We start from the raw sequence: 22,973 nt of genomic DNA, 5'->3' as shown, positions 1-22,973 counted from the left end.
TGCTTAGGTTTTACGAGTAGTCAATGGCAAGGCCACCCACATGCCGAGAAGCTGAGGTTGCCAGAAAAAAATTCCCAGATTTCAAATATCTCCCCTTCCTGGATGGAGAGTCTCAATCTCACTTAGAGATTTTGCCTTTTGCACTCAAGACCCAATTTTCGAACAAATTGGGCAAAGCAAAGGAATTGTTTGTAAAATGCAATCTTGTGCGGCAGCCTGGTTCACAAACTAGAGAGGGGGCAGCTCTTCTGGCTGAAGTCGGGGTGCCTGGAGCCCCCCTCACCCCCCAGGTGGCCGCCAGCAGCTCCCCAGAACCCCACACTTACCCGCACCAGAGCTCGTGCCCCCAGCCGCGCACCGTGTGATGTTCCAGGATGAAAGTACCCACTGTGACCTGCTCTCTGCACACGAAGTGCTCACGCCTCTCCAATGGGAGAGAGGTTGCTGCAGACAAAAGTTATCATCCTCTTAAGATTTACAGGAGAAAAATGATATGGGAAGATAAAAAGCTGTGCTCATGGCAAGCCGTATATTGTAAACAAAGAAATTTTCCCCAATTTTGATGAGTTTAGTGCCACTTCACAGCTACAACATTCTGGAAAAGAAGAGCAGGGGAGAGCTCCTTGCCTTCTGAGATATTAAAACATGTTAGAAAACGGCAATTACGGAATCGGTAAATTAATGGTATAAGAATTAATAGATCAATGGCAGGCATAGAAAACCCTGAAAAAAAGCCCCACAGCAGGGGCTTCGGATAGGGTAAAAGGAGCACCACAGGCAGTAGAGAGAAGGGTGGATTTTCCACTAACGGTGTAGGAAAAAAACTGGCTCTCTGGGAAAATATTCAAGTGAGAGCCCCACTTCAAATCATATCCCAAAGTAAATTCCAAAGAGATTGAAAAGCTAAACATAAAAAAAGAAACCATAAAAATTTTAAGAGGAAATATAGTTGAATATTTAACTGGCTTCGTGGTAGGTCAAGTAAGAAATTTTAAAATATGAAAACAATCAAATAACAAAGGAGCGATCTATTTAAAACGTCAAAGTGTCTGTACCTCAAATAACAAAACTGGGCCAATAACATTAAAAAATATATATTGCAGAGTATTTTAAAAACTTTTTTTTTAAAGCCAAACTTCAAACAAAAAAAGAAGCAAAGATTTCACAGGCCCTTCCCAAAAGGGGAAAAAAATAAATATATTATTTACATATATTAAAGCACACTAAAATTTTTTTCTTCTTTATACTTTATATATCTAATTTCTGATTTTATCAAATAACCATGTTATTTTCACAATCAGAAAATAGTACAGACTGTATGAATCCACTTATATAAAGTTCAAAATCAGACGAAGCTAACCTGCAGTGTGAGAAGTCAAGATAGAGGAACCCTGAAAGACTCGTCCTAAGGTGCAGCAAGGGGGGCACCTGGCTTTCTGGTCTAAATCTCGACTTGTGATCATACGGGTGTGTTCACATTGTTAAAATGCATCAAGCTGCAAACTTACAATGTGTGTGCTTTTCCGTATTGATGTGCCCTTTGCTTTTTAAAAGTTACTTTAAAAAAAAAAAAGACACATATATGGCAAAAAAAAAAAAAAACAATAGAAAATAAGAAATGTACAAAAAATCAGTTTTAGCACAGACGATCAATTAAGGGAGAATGGTGTCTTGAACATACAGGAAACTGGGGCTCATAAGGAAAAGCCATATTCCCCGTAGAGAAGCAGCAAAAGAAGTGACTCCAAGCAAGGTCATGTCCTGCAAGCATGAGCCGAGGCTCAAAATCAACAGAGGTCAGGGAAGCGGGAATAAAGCGTCGCGGCCGCTACCCCACAGCAGAGACCACGAGCACTTCCACGCACGGCACAGGGGGCCCCGGAGAAACGGTCACACCTGCGGGCAGGAGGCCAAGGGCTGCAGCTCTGGAGAAAGCAAAGTGGCCGCTGCTGTCATAATTAAAATGCAAGCACCCTCCAGGCAGAGCCTGACACAAGAGGATCAAATGGCACAGGGCCATCTGGGGTTCTCGGAGACGTGCTTTTGTCCCCTTGCCTTGGGGGCCGTGCAGCTTCCAGACAGGTCCCGGGTCGGGCACTTCCCTGTCAGTCCTGGCCACGCTGTCACTGCCAAGACCCCGCGGCCCCTGCTCCCATGGACCGTGGCGCAGGGCAGCAGCTGACGCTGGCCTCCGGGCTCCCAGGGCCCCGCGTGTCCGCCCCGCACACCTAGCCTGGGGCCGCCCCGGGGAAACCCGCAGCTGCTCCTAAAATACAAATGCGAAAGCGACCTGCACGTTCCAGCCCCCACTTCTCCCAACCGCGCCGCTCCTCGCTGACCCCGGCCCCCTCCGAGAGCCCCCCGGCAGGCTGAACCGGGGGCTCCGTCTTAACCCGTGGCCTGGCGGCTGTGACCCCGTGACACAGGGCTTCTCGAAGGCGTCCTCTCCAGCTGCGGCGGCCATCCCGATGACTTAATCCCGAGGGAGAGGAGAAAGCCATGAGAGGCCGGAAGCCAGTGGATGCCAGGAGAGGACACGGCCACAGGGCAGGGGTGCAGATGCCAGCGACGGTCCCATGGCCCACGGCAGCCAGCTCCGGGACGTGCGGGTTTCCAGGGGAAGGCAGGTCTTGACCATACCCTGATTTGGGATTTCTGTCCTCAAAACCAGGGCCCCAGCGTGGGGTTGCCATGGCAGCCTGGACACACAGACGGGCCGCCGGGCACCTCTACCAGGCCTGAGGATCGTGGTGACCACTTGTTGAAGGCCTTCTGCCCGCAGACTTGTAGCCCCTGGTGTGGGGGGCCGCACCCCCCTGTCCCTGAACGCCTGCGTCCACGCCTCCTGCCCTCGGGTCTGCAGCTGCCATCTGCGCTTTGCAGGGCGAAGTGGAGGGGGCGGGGGCGGGAGCAGGGAGCAGGGAGGGCCTGCCCAGGGGGCAGAGCCGGGCCCCAGGCTCCCCCTCAGATGCTCCCCGAGATGCTGCCATGCTGCAGGGCTTCAGGGGAGGGTGAACCCCAACTCTGGAGACCAGGTGGGGTTCCAACCCACTCTGACCTAACAGGAGACCCGACCCCTCCACACCTCTGGTTCTTAACCCAAAAACCGAGCAGAGGTGGAGAATGACCCTGCGCCAGCATCACGGCTGAGAAACCTACAGTCACTGAGGACCCACTCGGGAGGAGACACTCGGGGGGACACTCAGGAGAGGACACTCAGGGGGGACACTCGGGGGACACTCTGGGGGGACACTCGGGGGACACTCTGGGGGGACACTCTGGGGGACACTCAGGAGGGGACACTCAGGGGGGACACTCGGGGGGGACACTTAGGAGGGAACACAGGGGGGACACTCGGGGGGACACTCAGGGGACACTCAGGGGGACACTCAGGAGGGGACACTCAGGGGGGCACTCGGGGGGACACTCAGGAGGGGACACTCAGGGGGGACACTCGGGGACACTCAGGGGGACAATCAGGAAGAGACACTCAGGGGGATACTCAGGGGGACAATCAGGAAGAGACACTCAGGGGGGACACTCAGGGGCACCCACCCAGGGGCACCCACTCAGGAGGACCTGAGGACGCTGAGCTCGGCTGGCTGTCATTACTCTGCATGCAGGGCCCCGGGGCCATTTGCCCTGCAGTCTATGGTGGGTCCCAGGACCCTGCCCAGGGAGCTCTGAGGCATTGGTACTGCGGTGCCCGGTCACCTGCCCTGCCCCCTCCGCCGCCGTGGGCTCTGGCCGGGGCCTCTGCCCCAATGGCCCAGCGGGCCTGGCACCCCTATGGCCTGAAACCGCTGGCTCCCAGCTGCCCACGACAGCTGAAGGACATGCAGACTCCTGGGCTCCAAGCTGGGCCTGGCGGGGGTGTGGGAATGCCTGAATGCCCCCCCGGGCCCCCCGCCGCCCCTACCTGCGTGAGCACCCCCAGATTCACCTCGGCAGCTTTACGAGGGGAGCGCTGGGCCTCGCAGCAGAGAGAACTCTGCAGAATGTCAATATCTGGGCAATTAGGAAGGAGATATTTCAAGAATCATATATGCAAACAGTCAAAAGGCAAATGGTTTTAATAATGACTTATTTATTAGATGGCCCCCCGCCTCCACCGGCCTGGTCGAAGCCCCGAGCGCTCAGCTAATGGATGTAGGCGCCGGAAGCCGCGATCCACCTAATCCGCTGGGGCTGCCGCACAGGTGCGCTGGGGGCGGGGGGCGTGCATCTCTGCAGCCCAGGAGGCTGAGAGCTGGGCATGGGGAGGGGCATTGCGGATCCCCGAAGACACAGGACCAGCACCCCTCTCTGTGCCCTTTTCCGTGGCGGGGGCGGGGGTGTGGACTCTTTGGAGGGGGTGGGCTGTGGGCCCTCCCTTAGGCCCCCCGTGAAGCCCCCTGACCCCTGGACCCCAGTTTTAGATGGATCTGGGGTCACAGGCCAGCCACAGACCAGGGCAATTGAGGACGTTACATCTCCAGACTCCAAGGGAACGCCTCTCCCCACAGACTGAGTCCCAGGCCATTTCAGTGCCACTAAGAAGACAGAAACCCCTGAGATAATCTCTAAAAGGGCAGCTAAACCGGAAATTAAATCCACCTTATTTCCATCATCCTCAACCCGTTTTTTCCTCAAGGTTAATAGTTGTGGGGTAGGGTGTGGTCTGCTGGGCAGTGGGAGGGCCGAGGCCCCAGGGGCGGGAGAGGGCGGGGGGGGTGGTGTGGGCAGCTGGGGGGGGGGGAGGAGCGGGGGGGGCCTGTGGACGGAGCAGCAGGTGTGCTGGGCGGTCCCCGCGGGTGGCCGAGAGAACCCAAGGGCCACACGAGGCCACGTGTCCAGCCCCTCGGTGCCACTGCAGTGGTGAGCTCAACTCCCCGGAGCCTCCGTGGATGAACGTGCCAGGTGGGGGTTCAGAACTGGGTGGCATCGTGGATTCTCCTAGAAAATTCCACCAGCAGCCACCGAGAGGCTGGGGAGAGGTGCCACCCGCAGGCTGCACGTAAAACCCTGCAGGCCACACAGCTCTGCGTTTCAAACAAGTGTCCCAGCGATACCCGCGGCCGACTTTGAACTGCTGAGAGAGACGGTGCTGACCGGTGGCCACTTCACGTGCCCACCATGACGTCAGGAAGCCCCTTAGATGTCCCCCTCCGATTGCCCATCAGTCAGAAGGAAACTGCCACCCCATGCACAGGACAGGGCGCCTGGAGCTCTGCCACAAAAAGAATCACTGGGATGGAAATAAGGAAAAAATAGAGAAGGAGGGGAAAGGGGAAAGAGAAGCTGCTTCCAGAAGGAATAAATTTGTGCACATACTTTGATCCCTCTACGACTCTTATTTGGTTTCGCCACATCCTTTTCTCTGCACCACTCAGCCAAAGATGCTTCAAATTAGGTGGATCCAGGAAGCCCCCTCCGCATGCCCACCCCAGGGCCATGCTCCCGAATCCATGTGGGCAGCCCCCTCGCACGCCCACCCCAGGGGCTCCTGCTCCCGAATCCATGTGGGCAGCCCCCTCTGCATGTCCACCCCACGGGCCCCTGCTCCCGAATCCTCGTGGGTAGCCCCCTCTGCACGCCCCCCAGGGGCCATGCTCCTGAATCCACGTGAGATGTGCGATCATGCCATGCTCAAATGTAACTGGAATAAATCGACACAAATAAACTCGAAGTCACCAAATGCACCTGGAAGGCTATTTGCTCCCGTGCTCGGCACGCCTGCAGCTGCGAGCTCTTGGGCGGCAAAAGTGGCAGACATACCTGGCTTTGACACAGCGCACATGAAGAGGTCAAGAATCAGCCCCTCTTTCTTCCTTCCGGCCCGGCCCGCCCAGGCTGGGCAGGGTCGTATCGCGGATTCACCGGCCTCTCTCCTACCTGCCTGCAGTTGGGTCATCGAGTAGATAGAAGGCACCAGGGCCCTGAAAGCAGAGATGGGAAAGCGTAAGCCACGTGTCCCCACTGGGAGCCGAGGATCTCTGTTCAAAGCAGGTCAGCGCCGGAGGGTGGGGGTGGGGGGAGGCTGCTCAGCATTCAAGGGACAGCGCCCTGCCAACTCATTCCTTTCTGCTGCTCAACGAAGCAGGTGCTTCCAGGCACTGAAGGGAGGACCTGAGATGAAACCCTCCTTCTCGACCAGCCTTGTTCCCACAGTCAGCCTCTTAGCTCTGGGTTCATGGCACCCTGGAACCTTCCCCCTCCACCCCCCGCCTCCATGGAGCGCCATCCTGTCCATCTCTACCCAGTGGGTCCCACGTCGGCTCTCTGCTCCTGGACACTGGACATAGCCCCAAGACATTCACTGGGCTGCAGCCCGGCTGTGACACTTACATGGCATCCTGCACAGGACAGCCCAGGAGCTGCCTCACGCTCAGACCCCGAACCCTATCCCTGTCAGGTGATGACTGGAAAGATTCCTCACCTTTAATTTCCTTTTTTTTTTGCATGGGCAGACACTGGGAATCGAGCCCAAGTCTCTGGCATGACAAGGCCTCCTTACCTTTAAATATAGGCAATTGTAAGTAACACCTGAAACCATTTTTCTTGAGACTCAGCCCTCTTCACACAATGAATTGCCAGCTTGCTGTGCCTCCTGCTTCTGTTCCCTGAGACAATTTCTGCAGCCTGGAGCCACCTCAGTGTGGGCCTCTCTTTGCTTTCTTTGTAGCTCTTTGGCTGCCAAGCGTCCATTCTCCCTGCCCTATAACGCACAGTTTTTTCCTGGGGAACAACCGCTTCCGGGCTGGGAGGATAACTTCAGGAGACCCGTGTCCACTCCAGAAGGGGCCGTGCCCACCAGCTGCATCATGGACTCAGGAGCACCACCCACCCCTGCCACCTGCCGCCCCACTGCCTGCGTCCGCTGCCTGGCCTCTGGCCCCCTGAGTTTTGTTAATTTCATATCAGATGCTCCTCTGGGAGCTGTGACCCTCCCTAAACAGACACACTCTCAATTTCCTTCCATAAAGCCGCCTGAGATGGGACCTCATTCTTGAAGGTAATAGACTCTGTTCCCCTTTCTTTCTGTTCATCTCTGTTGACTTGCATGTCTGCTACTTCACACTTTCCAAGCAAACCCTCCTATTGTCTGAGGTTTAACACGCTGGGACAAGATTCACAAGCATTTGCCCCCCACCCCCATGGCCCCTTCCAGTCCAGCCGGGCCACACAGCCCTGGGGAGCCGACACACAGGAGAGCCAGAAGGCCCCCTCCGGGTGCTGGGGTCTCGGGCAGCCTGGCCCGCAGGTCCCGGGGGAGCCCTCCTGGCTCCTGCAGATGGAGCCTCCGGAAGGAAAAAATCCCCGTGGTGCCAGGCCCCAGAGAGACCCCTGTGAATTCCGTCTCACTTCTGGTATCGATTATCTGCACAGCTCACATGGGAAGAGCTCCTCTTCCCCAAGAACACAAAACCTCTACCTCCTTCTGGTAGTTTTAGTTTTCCTTTCTTAGCTCCAGTTGGAATTTATTTTAGGTATGGAATGGGTGGGGGCTATTAGGTTTTCATACATGGGTGGACAAAACCAAAATCATGTATTAAATATCCCTACTTATTGGAAATGCCCCCGTTGTCATGTGGTGACGTCCCCCACATCACAGCCTGCATCCCTGGACTGCCTGCTCTGCTGACCGCCGGCCTCACTGAACCGGCAGGGCTGTGTCCACCAGCACGGCTGGAGACATTGCAGCCCATTAGCCAAGAGGCCCAGAGCCTGCGCTTACTCTGGATATAATAACAAGGGCCCCAGAGCCTCACCCCAGGGTGGCCTCAGACATCAGAAACCTTTTGTAGGCAAGAGCCCCAGGGGCTTAGAATCCACTGGGACCAAACCTTCTCCTGAACAGGTCAAAGAAATCTGCCAAATCCACTTGAAGAATGAAAAGCGGGAGGGGTCCCCAATAACGAAACAGAAGAGGCCGTCCACCAGAACCCCTGGCCTTGGGTGGGAGCCCACGGACCCCTGAGATTCCCAGCTCCAGGAACGGGAGCAAGACCATGCAAGAGACGTTCCTCGTGGACAGGACGGCCACCGAGACCACTGAGCGGGCAGCGCGTGGTGTCAGCCGAGCCCCCGCCAAGGCCGAGCGCCCCCACAGCCCCTTCCCCCTGCATCTGCCGAGCCCCCAGCCAGCTGTGTCGTCTCCTCCCGAGGCCACAGCTCTTCCCAGCAAAATGGATGGAAGAGGCCCCGGGGGACAGGAAACGCTGGGCGAATTGAGTCTACTCACATTTCAAAATATTATTTTGCCTCTGTCATTTCAATCATTTAAGACGGTGCATTTGTGAGGTTCCTTAAGTTGCATCTTTATTTTCCTGATTTTAATCCTAACTTTTCCACTTCTTAGTTGAAAATGGCAGGCTTCGCCATTTTATGACTTCTACCACAAATCCCATTAAAGTAACAAAATAAATATGAAAAGAGGAATATTCCTCCTGCAGCCCTGCACAGGGCGAGCAGAGGGGTGACTCTGGAAGGCATAAAGGAGGCTGCGGGAGCACCAGCAGGCGCCTCGCAGAGGGGTGGGCCTGGGGCGGGGGAAGCCTTGCGAGGGCTCGGGGCCACCAAGACACGTGAGCACGTTCCTCGCAGCCGCTCCAGGAGCAGGAGAAGCCCCCCGAGATGTTCTACTATCCGAGACATCCCAATAATACCAATTAGTAAAAACTGACCCAAAACCCTGCCGTCCACGAATCAGGGGGCTCCGTGAGGGCTGGCCTCCACCCTCGGCCCCACGGAGCTGTCAGCTGGACGTCAGGCACCCAGGCAGAGGCAAGGACGGGTCAGACCGAGATTGGCGGGAAAACGCACATCTCTGGGCTCCCAAGTGCACCCCTGAGAAGGTGCCTCCGTCTCCCGGAGCGAGACTATCGTCGGTGCACAAAGCAGTGTCAGGCTTCCACACTCGAGACTCCCTCACTTCCTCTGCCTGCTGCGGACCCAGGCCCCCAGAAGGGCCCCACAGGGATGGCTCGAAGCCCCCAACTCCAACCCAAGCCAGCCTGTTGTGCTCCCTCCCTGCCCCCCTGGGGGGCACCTTGTTCAGCTGAGCCGGGAGGGCCCAGTCCACTGGCCTTGGTGCTGCTGCAGGCGCTTGGGCTGGGCGCTGACTTCACTCCCCGGCCTGCAGCAGCTTCTGCCGAATGGGCGTCTGGGTCAGGGTCTGTGCATCGTCCTGAACCCGCCAAGTCACAGCCCACCCAGCGGCCTGCCCAACCCCCCGACCTGAACAGCTCCATGGCACAGCTCCCCCGCACGTGCCTCCCCACGGACCTCCCTGGCCACGCAGCCGTGCCCAGGCTGGAGGTGCAACTGCGTCTGCCTGCCTGGCCCTCGGTCACCCTGGGCCTCGGTCACCCCAGGCCTCGGTCAGCCCTGCCCGCGGTCACCCCCACTGTCCAAAGCAGCCGCCCACCAGAGGGGAGCTGCTGCCAGCTGCTGAGATGGGAGGTGATGAGATCCAAACTGTACTTGAGGAAAACAGTGCTTTCTGAGAAAGGACACGGACCAGATTGGACAATCCATCCGCTTGAGACCTCAGGAGACCAGGGGCTCCAGAGACGCCAAGTGCTGGCTGCCGGGGAGGTTTGCATTCGCATCTCAGCTCTGACTCGGAGGGGCTGGGTGACCCGACCAGCACCCCAGCCCTCTCCCACACCAGCTTCTCCTTCCAAATCCCGGGGAAGGAACACCACCCGGCCGGGCTGTCTAAGCCTGGCCAGGGTTCAGTCCTGGCGGTCACTGATGCCCAGCAGTCAGTCCTGTGGGCCTCGTTAGCTGGCCCGCTTGTGGGCAGCAGCTGACGACAAAGCAAGGAGGGGCCCTCGCTGTCCTGGGCAGCCTGAGCTGGAGCCAGTCTCTGGCGTGAAGGAGCAAATGAAGCTCCCAGAAGCAGGTGCTGTGCAAACCCAGTGTAGCAAAGGTCTCTGCAAGGGGGAATCCGGGAACAGACCAGAGACAGGGCCTCCTTTCTCCACAGAGTGGTAGGCCCCAACCCCTGTCCCACCCCAATCACAGCTGACCTGGCGGCACTGGGCACCTGCTCAAGTCCCCTCCACCCGGAAGGCCCGTTTGGTCAGCAGGGACCGGGGGACACTGCCTCGCCCTGGCCAGGAGGGAATCACAGGCCTGAGTCTGCTCCCAAGCCCCAAGGCAGGCCCTGACTCGAGGCCGGGAGGCTCGGCCAGGAGAGAACCACCACCTGGACGGAAGAGCCGCAGTCAGAGCATCAACATGATGAGCAGCGGTGGGAGTGGGGGCCCCCAGGCCATGGGAGGCCCACCGCGGTGCGGGGCTCGCCTGGAGCAGGCCAGGAAGGCAGCCTGGGCCTTGGCGCCTAACCCCACCCCGCTCTCCTCCAAGCGCAGCTATTAAAACCCCTTCTGGCCTCCAGATGCCCCGTCTGCAAGCTATTTCCCTTCTGCTGTTTCAAGCTCGGGGCCTTGATCTTTCGCCACGTTGGAAGAGGCAGAGCAGCAAAGAGGTCTGGGGCTGGTGCTTAGCAGCCGGCTGGTTCTCTCCTGCCCGCCCCGCACTGGGCCAGCAGGCCTCGGTGTCCCTGCACCTTGACTAAGGAGCCATTGCTGTGGTGGACAGCTAGACCCGGCCGGCCAGGGGGTCACTGGCTTCCCTGCGCCGCCCACCCGCTGCCGCCCAGCAGCCCCCTCTCCCGCTGCCCGCTGGCCTCTGGCTCCCACAGAGCAAGCTGCCCGGTCCCTGCTGTCTCCCTCCTTGCAGCGGTGGGTAGAAGGAAAGAGTCCACCCTCAGGGTTCTCCAGAGAACCTGGACCAATGGGACTCGCTGTGTATCTATCTGTACAGGATTTATTTTAAGGCACCACCTCACGTGACTGTGAGGACAGGAGGGCCAGGGGGTAGAAATCCCGGTGAAGGTGAGACTGCAGTCTCAGGGGGAGGCCAGCAGGCTGGAAATCCCGGGGGCAGCTGAGGTTATGGCCTTGGGATAGAATTCCTTCTTCTTTCTAGAATCCTGAATTCTTTGTTCTTAAGGCTTCCAGTGCCCACCAACGTTATGAAGGGTCATCTCCTTTACTTCAAACTGACTGATGGGAAGTGCCAATCCCATCTACACGATACCTCCCCACCGAGGCCAGGCTTTGGCCAAATGACAGGACACCACAGCCCAGCCAAGTGGACACATGCAATCGACCAGCACATGCCGTGAAGGACGAGGGAGCTTGACTCCCACCAAGCACCCTGCCTGTCCTCTCTGACATCACTGGTGGTCAGAGCAGGGCATGTGGGGCCAGGCAGCAGGCTCTGCTGGGCCTGGACTGCAGTTAGTGCACTCCAGATGATGGTGCAAAATGCCCTTGGCCGTGAGCCCTGAGACCCTCCCGCAGCATCTCGGGAAGAGCACGGATGAGGAATCGCAGGTCTGGGCTCCAATTCCACACAACCTCCTGGGCAGGGCCTGTGCTTACCTTGGCCGCCATGGCCCCCGCACTGGGCATGGGGTTCGGCCCAGGTAGGGGCAGCAGATATGCGCCAAGTGGTAGAAATCCCAGCTCTGCCACAAGGAGCCCGCGTGACCCAGGAAAGGTTCATTCATTCTCGACTCACGGACTGTCTGAGGGACGGCACCGGCCCTCAGGTGAAAGACTAGAGGAGAACGCGGCCGGCAGAAGGCAGAGCCTGTGGTCAGTCTAGAGCCATGGGAGAGTGGGGACATTTTGGAAAACTCTCAAAAGTCCTGTGTGACTAGAGCAAAAACTGCAAACAGCAGACATCAAGAGATGTGGCTTTAGCCACGTTTTCTAGAGAACCACAGAAGCCATTGCAAGGCTTTCACAGCGGGTATCATGGTCACATCTGGGCATGACAAAGATTCATCCAGAAAGTATGAGACGCAGCTCCGTGGAGATGGCAGGTGGGTGGCGACTGCGAAGGCAGAGAGGAACGACAGTGGATGACAAGGAGGCTGATTGAGGACAACTGGAGAACAATAATCAACCCATTAGATAGGAAGGAGTGACCTTCACCCCACAAACTTAGGGGACGACGTGGAAGATCCCCCCAGAATAAAGGACAGAGCAGGGCTGGGGGCGGCATGGGAGTGGGCTCAGCTCTGGCTGTAGGGTCATGGGACTGACAGAGGTGGCAGGGATGACCAGGTGGAGGGGGCCAGATGTGGGTATTGGGAGATCTAGAGGGCAGTCTGAGCTGAAGACCAGTAGAACAGGAAGCCACAGCCGAAGTGTGGAGCCTGGGGACTGAGGGGGCCCAGGGAAGCATCCAGCCCCCAAGCCTGTGCTGAGAAACACAAAGGTAGCTGGAATGGCAGCAGAGCTTCCTGGGGCGTGGCTTGGCCCACCCTAGGGAAAGGGCGCTCCAGCCCAGCTCACATTGTCCCTGTTCAAGACCTCTCACTGCTGGGGGTTGCCCAGGTCCCAACACACAGGCCACAGGCACTCCACCTTAAAGCAGACCTGACTTCCACAGAAACACCCTTCCCTGCTTTGTCCTGGGGATTCAGGCCATGCAATGTTGTCTCTGAGCCATGAGCCTGTGTGGCAAGAGCCAGAGAATACACCTTTCCAGGTACCTTTAGTTTGCACAAGGATCAAAGCGGGGAAAAGTCGGCTGGGCAGAGCACTGGGCTGGGGGCAGAAAGTTTCGGTCCTGCCTCTGAGTCACTAGTCAGCTGTGACTGTGGTCAGCAGTGGCCACAACTTCTTGGCCTCATTTGCTCTGCTGAGCAAGTGACATAACACATGAGTGCCTCCCCAGAGGGCTGGTGTATCGGCTGGGCATGGAAAGGAATGCCTGAAGTATTATTAGCATCCCATGAGCTGAGGGATTATAGATCACCACCACCATCACCATCAATAGCAGCACCATCATCACCACCACCATCACCATCACCATCATCACCAACACCACCATCACCACCATCATCACTGCCATCACCATCACCATCATCACCAACACCACCATCACCATCACCATCATCGCCATCGCCATCATCATCACCACCATCACCATCATCATCACCACCATCACCATCATCATCACCATCACCATCATCATCATCATCACCATCATCATCACCATCACCATCATCATCACCATCGCCATCATCATCATCGTCCACCCTGAGCCTCACACTCCACCACACTCTCTCCGCGTCAACATGGTTTTCTATGACAGAGAATGTCCAACCTCTGAATCAGCCCATCCCATTTTTGGACAATTTTTCTAATAGAAAACTCTTTGATTTTTTTGTTTGTTTGTGAGTTTCAGTTGCAATCTATTTCCCCATCATTTTTATCTTCTGAAGCCAAAATAAAAGTCAACATCCCTTTTACATGTAATGGTTCTTCAAATATTTTAGGGCAATTGTTGTTTATTCCCAGTCATTTTTATTCCAGATTAAATGGTTTCATCGACTGCTTAGTTTTATCCTAAATACATTCCAATTGTGAAATAAGACATGTTCATAGCAAAAAGTTTAGAAAATGGAGCGAAGACTCCAAAGAAAATCAACTAGAAATAGCAACTCCTGTTACTGTTTTTGTTCCTGTATTTCTTCTATTACAATCCATGATATTTGTCACACGGTGTCAGCCCATGGCTTCCTTTTTCATGTAATGTCTCAGTAACATGCCCAACATCACTGACCACCCTCTAGAAAGCACCTTTTCCCTCTTCCTGAAGCCTCAAACACCCGCCCTGCGCTTCACTCTCGGCAGGGCCTCAGTTTCCTAGAACTCCCACACCTTCCTACCTTACCCCCCACCACCAGCGTCACATTTCAGACCTCCCCAGTGGAGGCGGGATGAGGTGCCCGTGCTCCCCCCTCAGGCCACCCCCGCCTTCAACTCCCCTCCCCAAGGACTCCCCACTGGTCCTTCCCTCTGTCTCCTGACACTCCAGGCCTTCTCCGGCCCGAGCCGCTCTCGCGTTATGAAAACACACCGTGATTTCTCCTCTTCCTGTTCCAGCCCCTGCCCCATTTCTCAGCTGCCCTTATCGGAACCCCTGAGTGGGGTGGGAACTCCGGTCTCCAGTCTCCCCCGTCGGCTACAGCCGCTGACCCCGTGGCTCTTGTCAGGGTCTCCAGGTGGTCAGATCCCACACAGTTCTCACTTCTCACATTGCTCTCCTCAGCGGCGAGGAACGGTGGCCGCATGGCTCCCCTGGACCCTGGAATATTGAAATGTGCACACAACATTTAGCTTTTCTGAGCCTCAGTTTCCCTGAGTCGTTGTCATCATGCCAATTAAATGAGGCAATATGACTGCTGGGCACCCTGCCCTGCCCCAAGGTGGCTTTAAAGATGGGCTGCCCCCATGGGGCCCACCGAGGGGGCTGTGGGGGAGCACTGGCCACTGCTAGGATAACCTCTGGAGTCAGGGGTGCTGGTGAGCAGATTCCAGAGGGCACCCCAGGTGAGCAAGAACATCATGAGAGAGGGTGGGGGGGCCCAGGGACGTGCTGAACCCGGCTGGGAGGGCCCCTCCCGATGACCTTGCACAGGAGATGACCCAGCCCCAGCGAGACCAGCAGCCAGTCCACCCAAAAAGGCAGCAGTGAAGGCGTCGGGGGTGTCGGGGCTGGGGAGCCAGCTTTGAGTCCAGGCCCATCATTAGCCCCCCAGGGGGTTCGCTCCCAGCCTTTTGGTCCTGAGCAGTAGGGCCAGAGGTGTGTGTGTGTGTGTGTGTGCGTATGCACACTCAGGAAGGGGGTGGGTGGATGTGCACACTCAGGAAGGGGGTGGGTGGGTGTGCACACTCAGGAAGGGGGTGGGTGTGCACACTCAGGAAGTGGGTGGATGTGCACACTCAGGAAGGGGGTGGGTGGGTGTGCACACTCAGGAACGGGTTGGGTAGGTGTGCACACTCAGGAAGGGGGTGGGTGGGTGTGCACACTCAGGAAGGGGGTGGGTGTGCACACTCAGGAAGTGGGTGGATGTGCACACTCAGGAAGGGGGTGGGTGGGTGTGCACACTCAGGAAGGGGGTGGATGTGCACACTCAGGAAGGGGGTGGATGTGCACACTCAGGAAGGGGGTGGATGTGCACACTCAGGAAGCAGGTGATGTACACACTCAGGAAGGGAGTGGGTGGATGTGCACACTCACACTCAGGAAGGGAGTGGGTGGATGTGCACACTCTCAGGAAGAGGCCCCACAATTTTCAACAGAGCACTGAAGGGATCCAGGACTGAAAAATTAGCAAAAACCTGTGCCTCACTGCCCGCCACTTAAAGATGGGCTGCCCCCGTGGGGCCCACCTCACCTGTGGGTCCCTGGTGAGGGGGTGGGGGCCCCTTGGAGGAGCGAATCCCAGCCCGGGGCCAGCAGGACCCCACGCAGGATGGGGAGACACCCCGACTTGCCCTTGGTTCCCTGGGGATGAGAAAAGCCATGGGCTGGGCCCCAGTGGCTCACCGGCAGAGTTCTCGCCTGCCATGCCAAAGACCCGGTTCGATTCCCGGTGCCTGCCCATGCAAGAAAAGAAAAAAACTGGTTGAGAAAAGCCACGGGATAGTTGTCCAAACACCCCTGACTGAGGAATAGCACAAAAGGCTAGAGTACAGATTAAAGGCCTGGGTCTGCATTGCAGACCCGTTCCTGGAGGACAGCTCGCAACACTGGCCATTTAATTGATGGATTCTGCTACGAAAGAACAAATAGAGAGACAAGCCCGTGCTGCCGGGGCCGAGGTGCTGAAATGTGCCCCCCATATGGCGGGCCCGGGAATGCGTGTGTGTGCGAGTGCATGCCTGGGTAAGCAAATTCAGCATCGCGTGTGGGAGATGTGTTTGAACATGAAGCGCTCGGCAACTCGGTTCGCCTTGGGAGGTGGAAGCGCTCGGGGTGGAAAGCAGATGCAGACATGGCCCCCCGGGCGGCCGGACCTAATGAGAACAGGCTCCCGCCTTGCGCTCTGGGGACGGCCCTACCCCCGCCAGGCAGCTCCTGAGGATCGGGGGTCTGTGAGCGGAGGAGCCACCCCACTGCCGGCAGATGTGCGTGACAGCTTGGGGCTGCCACAGGCCTCCCGCGTCGGAGAGGGCCTTTGATTGGGTGAAAGCACCTGAAATCCTGATGAAGCAGCCGCGGCACCCACGGCCATCCTCCCTGCGTCTCCGGCAAGAACACGTGAGCCCTTTCCTGGTGAGCTGCCCACGAATGGACACGGAGAGTTTTCCTGCACCTACTTTGGCAAATTCCAGGGCGGAGGCAGGATTTTGTTTACATGGATGGTGAAAGAAGGAGGGAAAAATGGCAAAATGATGCACGTTTATCAAACACCCTACATTCTTGCACAAATCGCTCCCCACATATCCACCTCCTACTTACCATCATCAAAAATAAAGAAAAATAAATGGCCAAGGCACTGAAATCAGCGCCCACCACACAGGCCTGAGGCCTTGGCTGGGGCGATCCAGGACCCGGGGAGGGGCTCACGAGGCAGCGTGGGGGTGCCCGAGCCCTCCTGCGGGGCTGTGGCCTGGGGGGCTGGGCCCTGAGGGAGGGAGGGTCCTGCAGGGAAGACCCCATTTTGGATGTTTGACCACAGACTCAGGGCAAAGCTGTGCCCCCTTTCCCACCAGGGGAGGAGAAAGCCCACGGGGACCCCTCCTTTGGCGCCTCCAAGCCCCTTGTGGAAGCTTCCCTGGCCCCGCCCGGCCCCACAGGTGCCAGCCCCCATCCCGTGCCCTGCCCACCCAGCTACCCTCAGGGCCCTGTGTGTGGGAGCTGCTTTCACCTTCGCCTGGTGTGTGCACTGCCATTGGCCTCAACATCTGGACAAAATGTGGGGGGTGAGGTGCACCCTGCTTCTGTGGGGTGAACACGAACATATCCAGACCCCCCAGCTCTGAGTGGCCCTGAACTGAGCCCAGTCCTTGGAAACCCAAAACTTCAACCAGGCCAGTGGTTGGCCCGAGGCTTTAGAGGGGTCAGGAGAGTGGACCATGGGTTCCGGTGGGTTCCCTGACCTTGGGGTGGGAGCTGTTACAGGAATAAAAACTTCACTTCACCCCACGGGAAACCCAAAGCAGTCCTGCATGCTTGGGGAAGTGCAGGCAGAGCCCCACTGGAGACCCGAAAAATTCAGGGTAGAGATCTCAGTCACATCCCCACTTGACTGGGTCTTTCTGCTAAAGCTCAAACCCAATGAGTGTTGCCAGCCCCGGAGCCCTTACCAGATCAAGAGGAAACCAGAAGAATAAGTCAGAGAGGAAAAAAAGAAGGAGAACCCAAGACAACAAGAGGTCCCGGGCCCTCCTGCCTCCTTCCTCTGGATGAGGCTGTAGGACAGGTGATGGTTGGGGCTGTGGCAGCCATCCTGTGACCCGAGGGTAGGGTGGGAGAGTGGCAGGGATGCCCACCATCCCTCAGCTGTTAAACCGGTGTCTTCAGCCACCTACCTCCAGAGCTTGTAATCTAAGGAAAATAAACCCAGTTGTCTGAGCCAAAAACAAAGGAGAAGCCAGAGATTCAAAGCAGAAGAGGGACGTGCAGCCTTTGCTGGTGGGAGCCACAGGAGAACACGAGAAGGCATGCAGGCTGGCTTGCAGAGCAAAGGAAATGGGGACTCAGTCCTGAGATCAAGGAACTGGACTCAGACAACAACCAAGAAAGGGCAGACGGGGATCCTCCCCCAGGCCTCCCAGGGCAGCCCACCCTGCGGCTCCTTCTGCCCAACAGACCTGCTGGCCGAGGGATGCCTGCTCTAAGCTCCCAGCCTCGCAACCACCTGAGCAGGTCTCATCCAGGCCGTGTCCACGGGCGGGACACAGCAGGGTCGCAGGAAGGAGAAAAGGCCATTCACAAAGCTGACTGCGGCTGGGGCGGGCCGAGGAGGGCAGGATTCCTCTTTGGGAGACAAGCTGCTCCTTCACCCAGGAAAACACCGTCAGAGGGTGTGCTGGCCGCAGCAGGCCCGGGGGCCAGAGCTGTTTTGCGTAACCAGGGCACGGGGCGCCCGGCTCCTTGGGGGCAACTTCTCTCGGGGGCACCTCCCGCCTGCACTTCAGCTGCCCACAGCCTCTGTGCCTCTGTGAGGTCGGGTGGCCCTGGGGCCGTGCTCGGGGAGAGCAGGAGAGGCCCGGTGTCCATCTCCCCCCCCAACAAAGGGCAGAGCAGCCCCGCCACGAACCGGGGAGCAAGACCATCACGAAGACTCTCCCCATGGTGCGGGGGTCCGAAGTGGGGGTTTCACTCGGATTTCAAAGGAAAAAGTGACCCTAGAGGCTGGAGGGCTCGGGACATCTGAGGAGCAGATTCTTGGGTCATCTTTCCAGCTCCTTCTTCCTTTAAAATTGCTTTTGTTCTATGGATGTGATTTGTTTTTGTTTTATTTTTGCTTGGGCAGGCACTGGGAATCGAACCCGGGTCTCCAGCACGGCAGGCGAGAACCCTGCCTGCTGAGCCACCATGGCCTGCCCGTGATTTGTTTCTAATGCATTCTGAGGATACTAATCCAATCATTTTATTCCAATTTTTATCTTTCAATTCAACTAAATTTAAATTCTAATTGTAATTTAGTTAAACTCAAAGGCAGGCAGTTCACAAGGGAACCTGTCATTAACCCCCCACCCTCATCTGCACACTTACCTACCGTCGAGCTCCCAGCATCTCTAGCCCCAACCATAGCGCCCACCCCTATGCCTGTACGTGGGTCACGTAGTCCGGGAGAATCTCCAGCTGCTCGGCCCAGCCTCAGATGGAACGAGACTAAACAGGATCCTACAGGACCCACGCCAGGTCCCAGGACCGTGAGGCATACGTAAGGGTCCCAAAGGTTCAGGGAATGATGGCAGAGGAAGCCCCCTGCACTCCAGTTACCATGGCTGAAGGAACAAAGCAGGTCACATGCCATGGTCCATCCCCTCCCACTGTCCATCACCTGTCTGACCCATCACCTTCCATGACTGTCATCTGTCATGGTTGTTACCTGTCATGGCCCATCACCTGCCATGGTCCATTACCTGCCTTGCCCATCAGCTGCCTGGTCCATCACCTCCCATGGTCATCACCTGCCTGGCCCATCACCTGCCATGGTCCATTACCTGCCTGGTCCATCACCTCTTGGCCCTTCACCTCCCATGGTCCATTACCTGCCCGATCCATGACATTCCTGGTCCATCACTTCCCATGATCATCACCCGTCGTGGTCCATCACCCGCCTGGCCCATCATCTCCCATGGTTGCTACCTGTCATGGTTGAAATCTGTCACGGCCCATCACCTCCCATGGTTCATCAGCTGCCTAGCTGAAGCCAAGGCCTCCAAAGCAAAGACCACCACAGTGGCACAGCCCTTGCTGCAAATTGCCCAGACCCCGTGGAGTCTGAATTCCCACGCCCTGCATGCACACACGCACACATGCACCACCACTGCCACCCCATGGCATCAGTGTGGCATCACCCTGGGTTCCTCTCCTGCCTGTGGACAGCAGTTTGGACCCAGAATCAGAGGATAGTGGTGAAATCCTATAGTTCTACCTACTCACTGATACCCAAAGAAGTGACCCCCCACTGCCCAGTCAGAACTGGGTGGCTGGGGCCCAGCACCCTGAAATGTGGTCAGGTCTCCTTCCAGCACAGTCATCCTGGCAGAGCTCCAGTGAGCTTTGGAAGAGATCCTGAGCCCAACCCAGCCAGGCCCCCTCCCCTGCCCGGCCTGTACTGGCATGGCCAGCAAAGCAGCTGAAGCAGACCCCACAATTGGCCACACCATCTTCTGAATATCTAGAGGTGCGCAGGGATGGACCCCATCTGCACACGGGCACCTCGACTGCCAACCTGCTCTCAGCCTGGGCTGCCATAGCGGTGAGGAGGTGGTCTTCTGCCCCCCCCAGACCCCAGTCCAGATGAGGCACCTGCCCAGCCTTCATCCCTCGGCTGCCACAGGGGCTCTTACTTCAAAGGCAAAAGCCCTGGGACTTCAATGGCCCCACGCACCTGCCTGAAAGCCTGGAGCCTCCTGAGAGCGAAACAACGGCCACAAACCGACCTATGCTCCCCACGGCACTGGATTCTGGACTGAGGGTCTTGGCCAGCGATGGCCACACCCTTGCCCAGGCCTGGCTTGGGTACCTCTCCATTCCGGAACCCTCCAAGGGCCCCGGCCATCAGGAGGAAGAGCTAGACCCTCTCCACGGCACTGTCCCCAAAGGCCCCTTGGCCTGTTTCCCACCCCCAGGAGACCTTCCCACTGTGTCACTGCTGACCTGTGGCCTCAGGGCCTTCCTAGGCTTCGGCCTGAGCTCAGCTCCTGGGTCCTGGGCCCTGAGAGCTCCCAGGATGGCAGCGTCCAGCCCACAGGATGCTTCTCACCAAGCATACGGGAGGGAAACCAGCTTCGAGCCCACGTCTCATTCCTCAACCTGGGACAATGAAATAGGTAGACTCAGGACCCAGCATTCGGAGGGGGAGCCCTGCCGATGGGATGGGCTCCGAGAGCTTGGGGCTGGGGCTGCCTCAGAATCCTGAGGGCAGGTTTTCTTCTCACCACATGATGTCTGGACTTGAGAACAACTGCCTTTCACCTACCAGCCCGCAGGCTCCACCAGCCCTGGAGAAAATCCCTCAATAAACCAGGAGTGCTAATACCCCAGTGCAATAAATAAGACGGGATTCCATTTTACACCGGGGGAAAGAAGTGGGCACTTCAGGGTCATTAAAACGTAGCTTTTCCACAAAGCCTTCAGTATTCAACATGAATATAGAACAAAGGGGTTCTTGTCATAAAACACACAAATCTCCTCCTCCATTCTTCAAATCAGTTCTACTCCGCCGTGCAGATAAGGGTACAGTTTGGAGGTTTTTCAACGTCTCCGCCCATTTTACAGTATTTAAACAGTGAGAAGATGACACAACTTATTTTTTTAAAGAAGGATCCTAGAACCCCCTCACAAAGGCTTCAGGAGAGAAACCCAGGGGAAAGCAAGTGAAGCAAAGCGTACACCGTGTGGCAGCCTCTGCAGCCTCCTCCTGACACTCAGAGCTGCGGAGGACTCAGCCCGTCAGGCCTCTGGGTCTCGGCCTGATAGAAACACCAAGAGATGCCCCATCAGGAATGGCTCAGGTGCGTCCTTCCAGAACATTCTACGTGTGCAGTGGGAAAGCACTCGCACATCTCGGGCTGCAGATAAAACACACGGCACATGCTTAAACCTGGATTTCAGATAAACAACAAATACGTTTTAATATAAGTATGTCTGAGGCAATATTTGGAACAAACTTATACTTAAAAATTATTCCCTGCTTATCTGAAATTCAAGTTTAATAGGAAATTCTGAGTTTTATCTATTAAGCACAGACATACACAGATCTTCTAAGTGGATGTTCAATATTTCATCTTAGATATAAGCAGATAGCCAAAGATCGCTAACTTTTGAGGAAGCTTCTTATAGGAAGGGACAAAACACTACCCTGGAGGAAGAAAGGTAGAAGAGAAGGTTGAGGAACCCTGAGATTTTAGCCTAAAAGGGCTCATCGACTGCCGGCCCGGGGTAGAGGCCAACAAAGACCACCGAGGGGCATTCAGGACAGTGGGGACAAACAGCAGGTCCGGAAGGCTCCAGAGAGGGAAGAGGGAGACGTCATTCAAAGATCAGGGTCAGCAGGCCTGGGGCTTCTCGGCCACGGTATGGGGGGGCCAGAAATGGTACGGGGGGACAGAAAAGTGGAGCAGATCCTGGGTCGAAATGGGAAAATAAAATGACTTCCAACCGAGATTCTAAACCCAGTCAAGCTACCAAACTGTAAAATAAAGACCTTTTCAGAACTGCATGATGTTTCCAGTTTACCATCTAGGTCCTCTTGTCAGGAGGCTCCTGGAGGATCCACTCCACTGACGCCAGGGGGCAAACTGGCAAAGACGGGGCTGGGGGAGGGGGGCCGGGGCCGGGGGGGGGGGGGGGGGGAACGGGGATAGGGAGGGGGGATGGAGCTGGGGAGGGGGGACGGGGCTGGGGAGGGGGCCAGGCCGCCCAGCTCAGGAGAGGGCGGCCCGAGAGCATGGCCACACAGCCGGCTCAGTCAGGAGCAGGTGACAGCGGGAGGGCAGGGGTTTCTTCCAGAAGATGAAATAGAGAAGTGAGTCTTAAGGAGACTCAGACAATTGGGAAGGTTTGGGGTTGTATTTGCAGTAAATACATAGAAAAACCAAGCAATGAAAAGGACAAAATGATCATTCGCTCCAGGGAAAGCAAAAATTGCTCAGACAAGAAGGGAACATGTTATTTCCCTTAGCGTGGACAGTGAGCCCTGAGTATCCATTTCCCGAAATTCCGAGACTGTGCTGGAAAGCAGAGGCAGGAAGAGTGGCGGTCTCTGATTCTGTGCATGTGTGTATGCATGTGTGTGTGTCTGTGTGTCTCTGTCTCTGTGTATGAATGAACATGTATGTGTGTGCACGTCTCTGAGTGTGTATGTGTGTGCATGTGTGCCTTTCTATGTGTCTGACTGTATGTGTGCATATGCCTGCAAGTACATGTGTCTCCGTGTCCCTGTGTACATGTGTGCGCCTGAATGTGTGTAAACGTGTCTCTGTGACTCTGTGTATGTGTGCATGTGTGTAAATGTGTCTCTGTGTACATGTGTGTGCCTGCATATGTGTGTAAACGTGTCTGTGTTCACGTGTACCTGTGTGTGTGCATGCGCGTGTGTGTGCAGTGAAGATGTGAGTGAGAGTCTGAAGAGTGGTGGAAAGTGCACAGACGACAACCAAACTGAAAAACCAGGAAGTGACAACGCAGACGCGTCCCTCAGTGGCCTGTGCTATCCGAGGACTCGGCTAAGGAGCTGAAGTGGGGGCGGAGCGGGCGAGGGGGCCCGCTGGTTTCCCCATTTGACTCCTTAAACTCTGAACTAATGATGGATAAACTTTTTTTAAAAAGTTCTAGAAAAGTATCAAGTTGCAGTAACTACTATCAACGCCCCAAAATAAAGGTGCAAAAGTTCTGGTGCCAAGGGTGGCCTGTCCTGGGGAGGGGCACCC

The 22,973-nt window shown here is 56.5% G+C and overlaps 1 long non-coding RNA gene across 1 annotated transcript; it reads right to left on the bottom strand.

Moving 5' to 3' along the window:
* Nucleotides 1-16,339: 16,339 nt before the first annotated feature.
* LOC143676662 (uncharacterized) lies at nt 16,340-21,790 on the bottom strand. The gene is made up of 3 exons (XR_013172242.1): nt 20,935-21,790; nt 20,200-20,355; nt 16,340-19,182 (listed from the first exon to the last, which is right to left on the bottom strand). It is a non-coding gene; the product is annotated as an uncharacterized LOC143676662 (long non-coding RNA).
* Nucleotides 21,791-22,973: the final 1,183 nt, after the last annotated feature.

This window comes from Tamandua tetradactyla, chromosome 3, assembly GCF_023851605.1.
Source record: "Tamandua tetradactyla isolate mTamTet1 chromosome 3, mTamTet1.pri, whole genome shotgun sequence".
NCBI classification, from domain to species: domain Eukaryota; kingdom Metazoa; phylum Chordata; class Mammalia; order Pilosa; family Myrmecophagidae; genus Tamandua; species Tamandua tetradactyla.
Note: the sequence above shows the minus strand (reverse complement) of the source record. Positions and strands in the feature narration are given on the sequence as shown.